The sequence below is a fragment of the Diadema antillarum genome, unplaced genomic scaffold, assembly GCF_040938485.1.
Source record: "Diadema antillarum isolate AM-2024a unplaced genomic scaffold, OU_Dant_1.0 scf00000100, whole genome shotgun sequence".
Classification (NCBI taxonomy): Eukaryota; Metazoa; Echinodermata; class Echinoidea; order Diadematoida; family Diadematidae; genus Diadema; species Diadema antillarum.
Genome location: NW_027270989.1, coordinates 1366265 through 1382817, shown reverse-complemented (window position 1 = coordinate 1382817; position 16553 = coordinate 1366265). Strand labels below are relative to the sequence as shown.

The following is a 16553-nucleotide window of genomic DNA, read 5'->3' as shown; positions in this document are numbered from 1 at the left end:
AAATGCATTTTAAGGATACTAACAATTTGGTGTTAGAAGTGACAGTTGTACGGGGAATGATACATCACAATCAAGAATGCAAAAATCAATCTCATTTCGATGCAACCTCAAAGAATTAATGGCATAAAGACAATTCAACAGTATCGTTTTCACAGTTTCGATATCAACAGTTTCAGTCTCACAATGAAGAGATAAGGTGCTCTGCTGACCACAGCAGCTCCGAAGAAAAAACTATAGATAGAAACACAAGTTACATTTTGAGATACATTTGCAAAAGGTAAACTTTGAAAAAACCTTATTGATCCCGGATACGCTGATTTTTATGGTTCAACTTCAGTAATGGAAAAAGCCTTTTCTCTTTCGGAATACTATGTAATTCATCGGATAGCGGGTTTCAATCGAACTGCTCCACAACTCCAGGAAAGCTTCAAATGACTGTAATAGCTTTATGGACTACTCTAGTCAAGAATAAGAAAACGGCATCTTCCTCACTGTAAATGCACTGGCCTTTTCTTCTTATAATTACAAATGTTACTTACTTTCATTTGCAACCAAAGTGATGTCCTCTTCACACAGTGCAAGCAATTCTGTCAGGAGAAACGGAAAATGACAAAAAAACTCGGTAAGCTTCATTTTGCTATCTTTGATAATTGATTTAATGCGTAATTCAGGATTACTATTTGCATTATTGTAGTTAGTTTTCTACAATGTATGCTTTCGAAGCTCTACTAATTATAAAACTTAGATAGGTTTTTGACATTTGCATGGTGTGACGATTCAATGTTTAGATACATCTCTGATGATAGGTTCTTACCTGTTGTTTTGTCATGGTAGGTACAGTTTTTTACTTTATAGTTGAACCTCTAAAATCACATTATACATTGCTACCTAATGCTGGGATCCTCTACAGTAGTAGGTCTACTTGACTGGTTTTATTTCCATTGAAAAATTCACTTTAAAAAAAAAAGTGATAAGTAAGGTGACGAGGAGGAACCAGGGCAATGCTGTCAGAAGTAGATGTAAAAATGTTATTTTCCTAGTGAATCCTACTCCTAGCTTCTCAATGCAATCAGTGATGGGACATGTAGAAACAGAGTCTAGCTAGGTCTATAGTACATTTAATACTTCTAGACCCAGGACTATGTGTTCTAGAACCTAGAATAGGTCTAGAAAATATACCTTAGTAATTTCATATCTGAGCAGACCGAGGATTTTTAACATTTCTAGGTAGTAGAACACGTCGTTGAATATCTACTTTAGTACCTCTTATTTTTCTAGAAAAGAGATCTAGATCGTCTAGATTCTAGTAACAGTTATATATCTAGATCTTATTCTTTGGAATCTTAGAATTCTAGTTGCATTCAAACTCAGTTTGTACTTGCCTTGTCACAAGCTTTTGTGTGTTTAATAACTGTTTCCTTGGTAGGGCCTAGTGGCAGTAGTGCTGCCCCTATAGATAGAACCTAAATATAGATTCTAGCTTGTGTGTTCCTAAGAAGAAGACTAGCGAGATCTACCTAGTCTACTGTCTAGTTAACGACCGACAGTCGATGGGCATCTACCACTGTACCAGCGTGGTACACAAAAATTGCATAACAATTCACATGCATTTGTATGCCTGTAATAATAATATGCTTGACGTAGAGTCAAAGGATCTAGGTGGTCTACAACCTAGTCTAGCGAGGGTTGCATGAAATACGTTTGCGAATGGGACCTTATAGTAATACTAACGCTAGAAAGAACCTATAACGTTAGAACCGGAGTTTCTACTCAGTACTGACTACGGAGTACTACTTAACTTAGATTCTAGCTACAATATTAATACAGAACGGTTCTATAGACCCTACTCCCAGATAGAATTTAGAAAATAGCAATAGGGAGAAAATAAGATGAAAAAGGAGCGAAAGCCGTTGCCGTTAAGTTGTAGAGGTCTATGAAAAGTTTAACGTTCATATTAGTCGGCCTGACTCTCCCCGAGGTGTGCAATTAATATTACTGCAGTGTGTAAACATAACTAAATGTTTAACACATAACCGTTAAAGAGCTATGTTTTAACACAGCCCAGTCGCTGTCGCGCTACAGTGTAGGCCTAACCCCGTTATAGACGTCTAAAATATGCAGTAACTCACTAACTGTTAGAACTACACTTCACCACAGCAAATTCGAGTAACGTTTCAATGGGCCAGCATGATTGGTGTGCAGTGGAGCTTGATTTTGGAGTGTGTTGAGCACAACTGACGACGCAGCAGCATGTTTTTAGCAGCAGGAGGAGTTCTGTCATTAGGCTACTCAGCAGATTCTACTGAATCAAAGATCGTACACTTGTTATTGAAAAATGATCTTTCACTGAATATGTAACAATGCTAACCGATGCTAGGCGCCTAACGTTACACCGGGCGCTACGTGTATACGTAGGCCTAGCCTAATAGTAATAGAGATTAGTACAGTACTAAACGTCGTTACTGACGTTTAGGAGTTAGGACCTGCCGAGTCTGAGTGTTCTACTTCTGTTTCGAACATTTCGAACCCAAAACTTACTAAAAACTGTACGAAGCAGATGTTCTAGCACATCTTCGTCGGCTGTGAGCAGATCCCATATGTCGCCCTTCAATCGTGATGTCAACAGACCGAGCAGTTCACCAAGTAGAAATTTCTTCTTCACGAGCAACTCATTCGAGTTTTCCAAGGATTCCACCATGCAGGCGACACACAACAAAGAACGGGGTCTCGCACCCGCGAGTGTCCAAACCGAGTCATGCTTTGGATGATTTTCACCGAATAGTGATAACGTGGTCACATCTAACGTGGAACTGGTCATCGTTAGGTTTTATACTTCCAGTTCCAGGGTCCACAACAAATTAATCAGGATAAAAGGCACAAAGGATCAGCAATTTTACGGGTCGCAGAACTGAAACATTTTTTGACCTCCTCATGTATTTTACTGTACACGCATCATCAATTAATAAATAATTGCGTGCGTATGCATGCTATGCATGCATGCTTATGCCCTGTTTACAGTAATTATGCACCGTGCATGCCGTGCGCGCGCCTCGCCTAGCTAGCTATTAAAGCTAGCATACACGGTACGTACGTGTACAGTCCGGCCGCGTGCGCATCTACGTACATGTATGTTGTAAACGAACACACACTTTGTAACAATACTAGTACCATAGGTCAAAAGAGGCCTAAACCTGGACACTTTTGGTAACAAGCTGATTTTTTCAGGATAGGTCCAGAAAAATGTATAGAATAACATACTAAAAGTCCTCATAAATCCTCTTTAAGCGTTTTCCGCAATCCAAGATGGCGTCCAAAATGGCCGCCATTTCCAGAAATTCTTATAACTTTTCAACCCGAGAACCAAAGTACAAAATGTAAATGTCTAAAATATACGTTTTGAAGCATGAAAAACTCAATAAAACACATTACAAGAGATTTTGATGCACTCAAGTACGGTAATCCATGATGGCGTGCAAAATGGCCGCCATATTTTGAAATTCTTATAACTTTCCAGCTAGGTAACCCACATACAATATCTAAATGTCTAAATGTATGTTTTGAAGGATGAAGAACTCAATGAAATACACATTAAGAGAAGTTGACGGACACAAGTACAGTACAATCCAAGATAGCGTCCAAAATGGCCGCCATTTCCTGAAATATTTTTTAACTTTTCAACTAGGCAACCCAATACAAAATTTAAGCGTCTATGTTTCGAAACATAAAGAACTCAATGAAATATACATATCAAGAGATATTGACGCACGCATGTCCCGATTAAACCGCTCGAGCTCTTCCTAAAATGCAAAATGGCGTGCAAAATGGCCGACAGTCACAATTTTATCTCACAATTATGTAAATAAATATCAGTATAGTTTATAAAAAACTTTTTTTTTCATTTAAAAATAGTTCTTATGAGTAAAGTATACGAATAAAACATTTGGATGTTAAACTCAAAGAGTGTGTCCTTGTTACGAGAGAAACGTTTCACCATCAGATTTGTTGCTAAACAGAGAGCCTACTAGATCTTTTTACCACATGGTCTATTTTCGTCACCTCTATAGCACATGAAATGAAAATTAAGTGCTAGCCCTTTTTTACTACCAACGCATTTGGTGTGTACCATGAGGTGAGTTCCATTTGAAACAGTCAGTTATCACTCAAGAAGTAAAAGCAATTCTTGCTGATGTCTGTGCTACATAAATATTGAAAATTAGTGTCTCCATGTGCGACAAAATAATATGTAATTCATCACATGACAGTGAATTTCTTTGCTGCAGTATATTGCTCCACCTTAAAACAAAGTGTCTAAATTATCTTATTGACTTATTCATTTCGTGTAGATTAGGGAAAATTATATTTTAGATAGAAATCAAAGAATGTGGCACTCATGGTATAGTTATTGGTACATGGAGGAGGAATACTCCTCTCCCACACGAGGGATCTTCCTTTTTTTTTTTACTCGAAAGTGAAACATATAGCGCAAACGTTTGGTATAAGATATTGAATTGTTTCCATCAATGGGTAGGAAATATTATATAAAGTAGTATTCAGGGAAATGGGCAATATATGGGAGGGTGTGGAAGGGGGATTCCCTACCCCTCCCCCCCCCCCCCCCAACATGGGGGAGATTTTGCATTTTCAGACCTGATATTCAGACATCGCTGCACCCTATTGGTGAAAAATTAAATTTTTGTTTCCATAAAAAAGCAACCAAAAGTTATGTAATCATGGAAGTGCGCGGTCATAGGGTTGCCCGCTCCTACACTTGGGCAAGATTTCGTGTTTTCAGACTTGAAATTTACGGATCTATTGCACCTATTTGGTGAAATATCCGATATTTGTTTACTATTTAACGCTGGAAGAAATATATATTCAGGAAAGTGTCGGGGAGGGGGAAGTGTGTGGGGAGAATACTTCTTCACATACGATGGAGATTTTGGCATTTTCCAATTTGAAATTCAGAGATTTAGCGCACTCTTTTGGTGAAATATCTGAGATTTGTTTTTGTCCTAACAGTAAGAAAATATATATTAATGGAAATATGCAGGGGAGGTGTACGGGGTGATGCACCCTCCCACAAAATGGATTTTTTTTCAGGTTACGGGTTCTATGGTGCACAATGTTAATGACATACTAGATCTTTGTTTCTATTAAAAAGTGTAAGTAGAATAAAGAATAAAGACTAGTATATCCAAAGCAATGAGCTAGTATAGAGGATGGGGGGGGGGGGAGATCCCTTTCGACTGGAGGGAGTTTTGCTTTTCTATGAACATTAACTGGCCTAGTGCACCTTTGGTGTTATATTGATTGTCCATCCTAAAAGAGTAGATATATTCATAGTCTCAGTATCCCCATCCCCTCCAACTTCAGGGAGCTTTTACACTTGAATTGAAATGAAAATAATCATATCATTTACACACATTTGATGGAATATTTGGGAATTGTTAATCAAAGGGGTATTTAATCTATATTGGGGAAGCGAGTGGTGGAAGGGCTTTGTAGGATGGACAAATTACCCTTACTTTTGCATTTTGTAAGTGAAAGATCTAGTGCACACTTTTTGCTGATATATTCGGAAATTTGTTAATGATGTTCAGGATGAATATTTGAAAAATAATGATTGTATACAGGCCACCCCTTTCCACAAGGGGAGGGGGAGGGGGGATGCACCCAAGCAAACCTACACCCTTGTTGTGCACATTTAAGGGAAAGATTCCACTGGACCCTCTGAGTTGTTAAATCTCGAACATTATGTTGAATATCTTTGTCTCTTGATAAACAAACGGCGGCCATTTTGGGCAACATCTGGTTTTCGCGAAGAACTCACGTGGTTTTATTTGTACTTACGTGCTTCATGATCACTGAATACGTATTTTGTTGGGTTCCTTATGTCTCAAAATATATATTTATACATTCAAGTGCTTATCGCGGTTACCTAGTTACATGCTTATGGGAAAAAACAGGAAATGGCAGCCATTTTGGACACCATTTTGGATTTATGAAAGTGCTTAAGTGCGTTATTTGTGTTTCAAAATCTCCGAATAAGTATTATATTTGGTTCCCTGTGACTCAAAACGTATATTTCGACACTCCAAGTGTGTACAGTTGAAATCTACTTGCAAAGTTATGATTTAAAAAAATCGGGAAATAGCGGCCATTTTGGACGCCACCTTGGATTACGGTACTAGCGTGCTTTAAAAACTCTTATTATGTATTTTGTTGACTTCTTCATCCTTCAAAACATATATTAAGTGCTTTATTTGTGTTTCAAAATCTCCGAAAAAGTATTATATTTTGGTTCCCTGTGACTCAAAACGTATATTTCGACATTCCATGTGTGTACAGTTGAAATCTACTTGCAAAGTTATGATTTTAAAAAAAATCAGGAAACGGCGGCCATTTTGGACACCATCTTGGATTACGGTACTAGCGTGCTTCAACAACACTTAATATGTATTTCATTGAGTTCTTCATCCTTCAAAACATATATCTAGACATTTAAATTTTGTATTTGGGTTACCTGGCTGAAAAGTTATAAGAATGTCTGAAAATGGCGGCCATTTTGGACGCCATCTTGGATTGCGGAATACGCTAAAAGAGGATTTATGAGGACTTTGAGTATGTTATTCTAGACATTTTTCTGGACCTATTCTGAAAAAAATCAGCTTGTTACCAAAAATGTCCAGGTTAAAACTAATGCTCTTGGACTATTAGGCCTATACCACGAGTACTTGAGTATAGGCCTACTGAGTATACTGCACGCCTACGAATATAAATACCAAAGTTATTTATACGAATTGCATGAGTAATCATTTCATCAAAAATGCTCATCTCAGTGAATCTAAAAACCAATGACCCATTTCTGCTCATGGGCAAAGTGGAACTCCGAACTGGCTTATATGAAGACTGTGTTGCTAACTATGCTCACACCTACTGGTTCCAACCCAAGCTATAACTATTAAAAGACTGTGGATGACAGTCATCATCACTTCGGTATACTCTATATGAAAAAAAATGTCTTTTTTGAAATAAACTAATTGTCCATTTTAGATATTTCGCACTGAATTTTTACGAGTCATTTTATATGTATGTCTTTTATGGAATTAGTTGATAATTCATTTCAAAATTTTTCGTCGCATCAATTCTGACGGGACCCCATGGAAGAACAGCGGTGTCCTTGGTGACACAGCTGAATGACAATTCCTCTGTATCCATGTATACCTGAACTCTTTTATCTACTGTCTCTGTATGTGTGCTATATCTTAGGATTTTTTTTTTCAGTCTGTTCTTTGTGTTTATGTTTGAAAACAGAAATAAATCAATACAACTACAAAATACAAATTAATATATACCTCCATAATTTTGTTTTGTTTGTTTTTTATTGTTCCATATTACACATTTTATTTTCCAAAAAAAAACATAAAACATAAACATCACAATACAAAGGCATGGATGAATTGTCAAGTACAGCTTATGAGACAATAAAACATGTGAAATATGAGGAATCTACATAGAAGCATTGTTTTTGTTTGTTTGGTTTATTTCTGCATTTTCTTTCTCCGAATACAATTGCAAATGAAAACAAAATGATACAGATACATACAAATCAATACAAAGAAAAATCATTTGCGTAACAACATTCAGTCTGAAGTGGCATAATTATGAATCAAAATAACATATTAAGGCATACTGTATCTATTAACAAAGGAGAAATCAATACAGGGGACCGTCATCATAAGCAGAGCTTGACGTGGATGAGGCCCTATCTGAATATGTGATACCAATGTAATACAACACCAATAATTATATATGTACTGATAAAACTCTTAATCTTAATACACAAAACACATTTTGCTACAGAAAAAAAAAACAGAAAAGAAAAATTGCTTGTATGAGACTTACAACAATACAAATGTATCAATTTTCATCTTTTTACATTCTACCATGAAGCCGGCCTATTTAAGAGACTGGAAGATCTGAAGCAGAGCACACGATTTTCTCGTGATGTCTCACACACGTTTAGTGGGACATTCAAGCTGATCATCATGATTGACACGACAGACAAGTAAGACTGGTCCCTGGAAGAACAAACACGACCGTCATAGCAAGTAGAGCTCCCTTGATCCCAAACATACCCGGACACACCTCTGGAACAGGGAGCGGTGAATTAGCTTGCTTCTGAGGATGTCCCTTTTATCACTTAGATCTTGTTTATACGCCGTGGTATAACCGCTTTTGTAAGATAATTATCTCGTATTAAGTTGGTTACTCACCGACAACCGGCATGTTAACATCGACCCCCAATGAACCTACTGACGCATGATACACGTTCAGAACACTAATAGGTGCCTACAACCGTTGACGACCAACGTCCTCATTGCTTTTTCTTTAAACAGGGCAACATTGCATGATATAATGTTACACTTTTCTCTCTCCTGATGTGGATGTGTGATGTGATGTTTTCATGACAATTAACGACAGTGTCTTCAAGGGTATCCGTATACTGAGTATATATATATACATGTATATATATATATATATATATATATATATATATATATATATATAAATCGAGACAATAATGAGGACAGAAGATGTTGCAGGATGCCGGCTGGTGGAAGCTTCGACCTTCGGTCTTCCTCAGCTTTATTGTCTGTTTATACGAAATGAAATTAATGTATTGAGCATAACATATCATAGAGTAATGATCCTAAGATGACAGAGGCGTACGGTACGAGTATCAGCATCATCCCACTATAAATATATATATATATATATATATATATATATATATATATGTTTTATTTATTTGTAGGTACATTGTATTCAATGATCGGCTTTTCATTATCTTTTTTCTATCACGGACATACTAGTATGCATTGCGACTAAGTAGTCCTGTGAAGCATTTGACACAATTTTATACACATACAAATGGTCTATAACGAAAATCTATTGTTATGTCACATGAAGGGCCTATTCACATAATCTTTCGTGCCATCATTCTTATCTGCATTTCGGTATCGTTATACAGGCATAGTTATATGCTGTAATCAATGCATCTATATCTATCATTTTGCTTATGTTTATTCTGATCCTTTATAGTATTTTGCTATGACAGTAGTTTTTATACAAAAACGAAAGTATGGAATTGATCAATAGTAGCTTCGAGGCTTCACACAACCTAGTTGTTGCTTATAGATAAATAAGGTCTCATCAATCGATGATACAATATTCTTCTTCTTCTTCTTCCTCTTCTTTAAGAAATGTAGATACGACAAGGCAATCTTCGAGAGTATCGTATAGGGCAATTCCGGACCAGTTAAATGTCAGTCTGTAAGCAAAGAATACATAATTTAATAAGCATGCGTACGGCAGTAAAAATTCATTTTGATCAAATTGGAAAAGGTTAGGAAAGTTATACAATTGTGAGGTTTCGCTAATTTTTGCGCAACAGTTCTCAAACATTTCGTTTATAATATACGCTTAAATAAGCTGACGATGTCAGATGTTGGATTCAAACACCCGTGTAGCAGTCCCAATGTAATAGTTCATAACATGCAGGGAAAAAGACATGTTGAGGCCGTCATTTCGACAAAAAAACCCCCCAGTTTCTGACCTGCAATCAGATGATGCACATCTTTAAGGTGTTAGTGTCTGAAGTTGCTATAGGAGTTCATCTGCCTTGTTACTACATCGTGCATTCAACAAGATGGTAGATGGCACCGGTGAGTTTACCTTAGACTAACTTTATTCTGCTTCTGTGTGTTTGGATTGCATAGATGTGATATTTCCCCTACATTTCCACCTATTTGAAACAAAATTATTTGTGCTAGGACAGGTAGATGCATATATCAATGAAATATGGTGCTGACTCCCCTCAAAAGCTCTCCTTTGGATGGTTGAACTGATGTGCACAGGCTATTTTTTTTAGCGAATTTTATGGTACACCTATTAAGTAAAATTCCACGGTGTTTATGCGAAGAGGCTTCTATATATGATAAAATTTATTCTCTTGATGAAATAACTGCAGGGAGTGTCGTGAGGAAGGACCACAGCACAGTAACAGAGGAAAGCTTTGTATTGACGTCCATCACTGCTTACTCATGACCAAGGAAAATCACTGAAGTTGATGAAACACAAAGGCTTTTACTGTGGCAATGGCTTCCTTCCAAGCAATAGGCCTCAGTAGATCTTGCCGAGCTTCTTAAAAATGTCTTATGACACTCCCGCTGATTTCCATTATGGAATTGTCCGGAAGTATAAGATAAGTGACAATAGATTGTTACCAAATTTACTGAAAAATCAGAAGCAGCTACAACAACAACAACAACAACAACAACAACAACAACAACAACAACAACAACAACAACAACCTTCCTTTTGGAGAGTTCTGCTGCAGAGGAAGCTATGGCGCCACTCCTTGACTGCTTGGAAGCATGTAGCTTTTGGTGCCTGATCGGGCAACAAGATTCAGAGTAAGCTGCTAAAGTGGACTCCTGTTACAACGAAGTCCTCGAGAGCGGCAGCTTTCTTTCGTTATATCGAAATTGAAATTTCGTTATAACCGAACAAGTAACAAATAAAGAACATAGAGCCGATATCGTTGCGGCCTGAATTTCTATTTTGTTTTAAATGGGATTTCGTTATAACCGTGTTCGTTACAACGGGAGTCTTTTATTCAGTGCCATTACATTCTTTATCAGTCCATCATTATTACAAATCTAATGATTTTAGTGACCCAATAATGGGCAATCAGAGAGAGAGAAAAAAAAAACCCAACTAAGTGTCGAGCCCTGAATTCCCAGTCCTATGGCAAGTTGTATGGCGATGACATCATCAGCTCACTCATTTGCATATTCATATTGACTTTTCACGAACTGTTGGCACAAATCAGCAAATTTTCATTCGGCATTGATCGAAATTTGATTGCTGTATTTACAAAATGGTACTCCTTTTTTCGGACTAAATTTTAACTGGTCTAGAATTGTTCTTGCAGAGCGACAAGTTCGAAACAGATGGTAGTTTGTTATGGTTATGCTATACATTGCAAAGTTTTATGTAATGATTTTCTCATGTCTGGATATATAAATGTAATCAACAGATGATTATAGGTGATTTTTGACTTACCATTTTATCATTCGATTGGATTTCACTTGCAGTAGAATATGTCCCAACATTTACTGATTTACTTTAATGGAAAATGAATGGATCGAATTGTCTGCTGTTATCATAACCGGAGCCTGTCCATCGTCGATTTTGGTTAATTTCATTATCATTTTGAAGACAGGTATTATAGTCATGGATCGCTGTCACACATTATTGACCTTTTGTATTTGCCATCGCAACCTGGATTCCTTAAAAATGTATCTCGACCAAATCAATATGGACTTTACATAAATAAAGATGTCGTAATATATAGTGTATAATGTATACATCTGCGTTTGCAGGTCAATCATTAACTGTTGCGTTTCCATTGAGAGGAAAGAGCGAGGAAGTGAGAGAGGGAGAGGTTGAGGTTGGTTTTTTTTTTTTGCTATCAGACTTTGCTTTATATTTCAACGTCTATGCCGTTTAGTACGTGCAGATGTTGAGGTTTGACACCCATCAACGGGAGTAAGCAGGGCATGAAGGTCACAGCATCTTGATATAGTGAAGTGAACTGGTCAGTGTGTCGTCCTGTAACAGTATTTATCTTACCCCCGTCTGGCAGAAGCGTGCCCAGGTCAATGACCCGTTTGCCAAAGGGCCGCCGTATAATTGCACGCATGACAGACAATTCCATTTACTGCTGCACCCATCACTCTCTCTCTTTATATATTATATACATATATATACCTCATATACATATATAGTTATATGACATTATTATGTATATGTATAATATATAGGTATGTATACATTGTAAAACATACATAATATCAAACTCTTCATTATATATACCTATAATAGGTAAAGTTTGATCGCATATTGACTAACGAGCAAACGAGTTACCTATATTCAAGCAACGGTGACACTACACTTGCTCCTGTCACAATGCTCCAGTCTTATTTTCTCTAATAGGACTTAGGGTTTGGGTTCAGGCTGTAATGGGGTTTAAGGTTTAGTTTAATGTGACGACTGCAGGTTAGTGCTATATTTGTGGGTATGTTTTATGTTTGGATTAGCGTGCAGATAATGCATGGGAGCAATTTTTCTCGGGGGCAAATGTCATGGAACCTCAAGCAACACAATACATTCTTGTTAATCTAGAATATTTGCGATTAAAACTGCCAAAGGAACGAATGATAATAAGAAGATGTAGGATATTTTTGATAATAACTTCGAGAATATTCCTTATTATGTAACAAGACTGGCTTCACTGGAAAATCTCACTTTGCGTTACCTGATGATGGACTTACTTTAAAATGTTTAAAACCCATTTTGGGATCAAACTCTTCATTATTTATAATATGGAAAGTGAGAATTTGGGATTCGTTTCAAACATTACTTCTTGAGATCTCTTTCTCCTATCCTTCTACATTCTCTCTTTATAAAGTCGTTTAAAGTCTTGAGCACAACCATTGCACATGGTATTTTATTCACGAGTGGAAACCTATTGGCCCGAATTCACGAAGGTGGTACAAATGAAACCATGGTTTAAACCACGAACAAAAACCATGGAGCGCCAAGTGTCGCATGGAATATTTCGTTAAGAAATCAGTCATTTCGTCGATGAAATGGATTATTTTGTAACGAAATGACAACATTTTGTAACTAAATGAACCTTTCGTCAACGAAATGATAATTTCGTTAACGAAACGGTCATTTTGTCGACGAAACGACTGATTTCGTAACGAAATATTCCGTGCGACACTTGGCGCTCCATAGTTTTTGTCCATGGTTTAAACCATGGTTTCATTTGTACCACCTTCGTGAATTCGGGCCATTGTGTACCTAAAGAGTGAGAGCACATGGATTATTCTTGTGTGTGTGTGTGTGTGTGTGTGTATGAGTGTTATTATGTGCTATGTGTGAGCGTGATATGCATTGGGGTAAAAATGGTGCCAATTGGCTGTTGTAGAGGTGATAATATGTATACAGCGACCATGAAGTTTCACCAATGACCGATGACTTTAATATGTGCTGTTGCAGTGCATACTTAAAAAGATGGCGCCACTCCACATGCTCCACACAGTGTATAACCCATTCATGAAAGGAATGTGATGTCCGACTTTTTATAACGCTCGCGAGTTTTGTAGTCTTGGTTTTTGCGCATTATTTTATGTAGTTTCATAAGCATCGAATAATGCTGGTGAAGAATATGCAACAGTTTACATTATACGCAGATGGAGTATACTGGATAACAACACTTAAATTGAATCATATCTACCAATTGACAAGGATCGTTATCAAAATCGCCCACGTCACTCATTTTAAAAGGAAGTTCGTTTTTACTTTGTTTTCTTGCTTTGTTGACAAAAGATCGTCATGAAAGAAAGATTTCTCCAGATTCTTACCGTCAGAGTTGATTGCCTGGTAACAGTATCAGAGAAATTTAAAGGAAACCAAAATCAAAACAGTTTGAGAAAAATCGGACAATACGACTGAAAAGTTGTGACTTTTAAAGTTTCGGTGCCGTCATTGCTGGTTAAGGAGACCACTGCAGTTCATGACTTCATTATGGACAACAATATATAGAAAATAACAAGACATTTAAACTTATTTATACTTTTCTAGAAATATGAAAGAGCACTTGACTTACCTCTTTCGGAAAGCAGCGGGAATAATAATACCCTTACCATTAAAATAAATATAGCGGTCGGTAACAAGTCGATGGAATGTGTACTTTTCATGAAAAAATACATTTTGTAGAATTCTCCTTACATTTTCTATATATTGCTGTCCAGAACGAAGTCATGAGGACTGTAGTAGTCCTGTTACCCATCAATGACGGAACCGAAAAAAAAAATCATAACCTTTGAATCGATTGTTCGATTTTCCTCAAAGTTTCGCTGATGTGTTCTATTGATATTACTGCTTTTACTCAATCCACATTTATATTTCGGTATTGGTTTCCTTTAACTAGAGTGGACTCCCGTTATAACGAAGTCCTTGGGACCGGCAGTTTTGTTTTTGTTTTTGTTTGTTTTTTCATACGGTGAATAAGGTTGCGACCTGAATTTCACTTCGTTGTAACCGAATTTCGTTATAACCGTGTTCGTTATATTACGGGAGTGCACTGTATAGATCTATTCCATTTTTTTTTTCCGCTTAACTCTTGACACGGATTCCCTTGATGTCGGAGCTGTGGATCCATGCCAGAAAGACCAGAGATGTCTCTGCGAACACGATCCAGACGAAATACCACGACGGTTGACGAAATGTGCGACAGTTGCCAATTTTTCGTAAACATGAGTCGGGTATATAAACAGCACGCGGTACAGTTTCCCAGATCTTGTGTCATGTTTGTTCGCAGTATGACGTTAACTCGCCCAATGCCGAAATGTCAGGATTTCTAAACTAGTGTAGCTCGGTGAGGACATCGTTGGGTTAAATCTGTAAGTTCAGACTATGGATCATCATTAATCGCCTGACCACGTGTATGTAACATTATTGGCGACTATCCATGGTGTCTCATGAACGTATATCCTTTAAACAGGTCACAGTCCTGGAAGCGGTATAACCCTCCTCAGATTATTGCCCATTACATACAGGGCACTCTGGATTTCATCCAAGTGACTTTCAGAAAAGGGGATCAAATCGGGTGCACGTCACGAGTCCGACACCCAAGAGCCATGCAGACCACGAGTTATACAGCCCACGAGCTTGACACTAGGCAATTGATGGGGTCATCCTACGAGCCCCACACTCACGAGCCATACGGCCCACGAGGTCGACACGTATCCGACAAAGTGGACCAACAAGGCCCATGAGTCGGACACACATTACATCACGGGTCTTAATGTACGTAGTGTAAAGGCCACCGCACACTACACGATCAGACTGGTCTTAAAGTCTTAAACCAAGGTGGGTCTTAAGACCAGTCGTACGACCGGAAACCGCACACTATACGACCGAACCTTACGAGTAGGCTTACGACTGTAAAGCGCGCTTGCATTTTACTGCATTGTGAATGGATGAAAGCCTACGACCGGTCGTAGAAATTCAACATGTCAAATCTCTAAAACTGGCGCTAAGACCCAGTCGTACGACTGGAAACTGGCAAGACTGTGACGTCACACTTCTAGTCTTAAGGTCTTAAGACCGGTGAAAATCGTGTAGTGTGGGCAAAATCGTGTAGTGTGCGGCGGGCTTAAGTCTCGTGGGCCTTTTTTTTTTGCCTAGTGTCGGACTCATGGACCTTTTTTTCAGTGTCGACCTCGTGGGCCGTATGGCTCGTGAGTGTGGGGCTCGTAGGATGACCCCATCAAATCAGGGCTCTTATTTTATGCTTGCCATAACAAAATAATGTCTGTTATTTACAGGATATTAAGCATAATACTTAACCACTGTTAATTACAAGTTATCATTTATAGTCCATGATGTCACAATAATGAATGTAATTTGATTTTTTTTTTCTTGTTTGTTGAAATCATCATTTTCTGCAAATACACTTACGATAGAAGTGAAAAAGAGGAAATGGATAATAATAAATAATAGATTATTCTGATTAAATTTTGATTGACAGGACGGAAGCCGACTTGACCAAATTATGCTTGTGCCCTTTGGGTCTTATGATTTTGTAATTGCTTCAAATGTTCATGGACAAATCATATGCTTCTACCAAACTTATAGCTGTAATATGTATTTAGCAGGGTTTTTACCTTTTTTTTTTGGGGGGGGGGGGGAAGAAGATATCAGCAAAGATATGACCAAGTAACACCATGGAGCTACCATACTATGGTAACACCAATTTATTGCCTTCGATTTCTGACATACTGTGGTATAGTAATGCTCTTTGATGTTAAGGAATTAGTTTGTACCTCCATTTTTAAATGTATTAAATTATATATGTATATATATATATATATATATATATATATATATATATATATATATATATATATATATATATATTCAGTGTGAAAAGAAGAGCCAGGTGGACGTAGCTAGGTCAACGTGTCTGTTTATTGCCGCCGAGCTTTCGGTCCCAAACGGACCTTCATCAGGGCTGTAACGATACAAAAATGACTCACTCGTATGGCTACACTAATAAATAGTAGAAATAGTATTTATTAGTGTAGCCATACGAGTGAGTCATTTTTGTATCGTTACAGCCCTGATGAAGGTCCGTTTGGGACCGAAAGCTCGGCGGCAATAAACAGACACGTTGACCTAGCTACGTCCACCTGGCTCTTCTTTTCACACTGAATGCAAATAATGAAGGCCACACACTGGTACTGTAAATGGTCGATACCCCTTCTCACACACTCTCTCTCTCTCTCTCTCTCTCTCTCTCTCTCTATATATATATATATATATATATATATATATATATACATATTTCTTGCTAGCAATTCATCTTAAAAGCAAAACTTTAGAGCCAATTATTAGGGCAAGTAATCATTTTA

General features: G+C 37.5%; 1 protein-coding gene across 1 annotated transcript in view; it reads right to left on the bottom strand.

The window, feature by feature from the left end:
* The window catches only part of LOC139718829 (meiosis inhibitor protein 1-like), a 61872-nt gene that overhangs the window by 39763 nt on the left and 5556 nt on the right, over positions 1 to 16553 (bottom strand). The window lies entirely within an intron of this gene.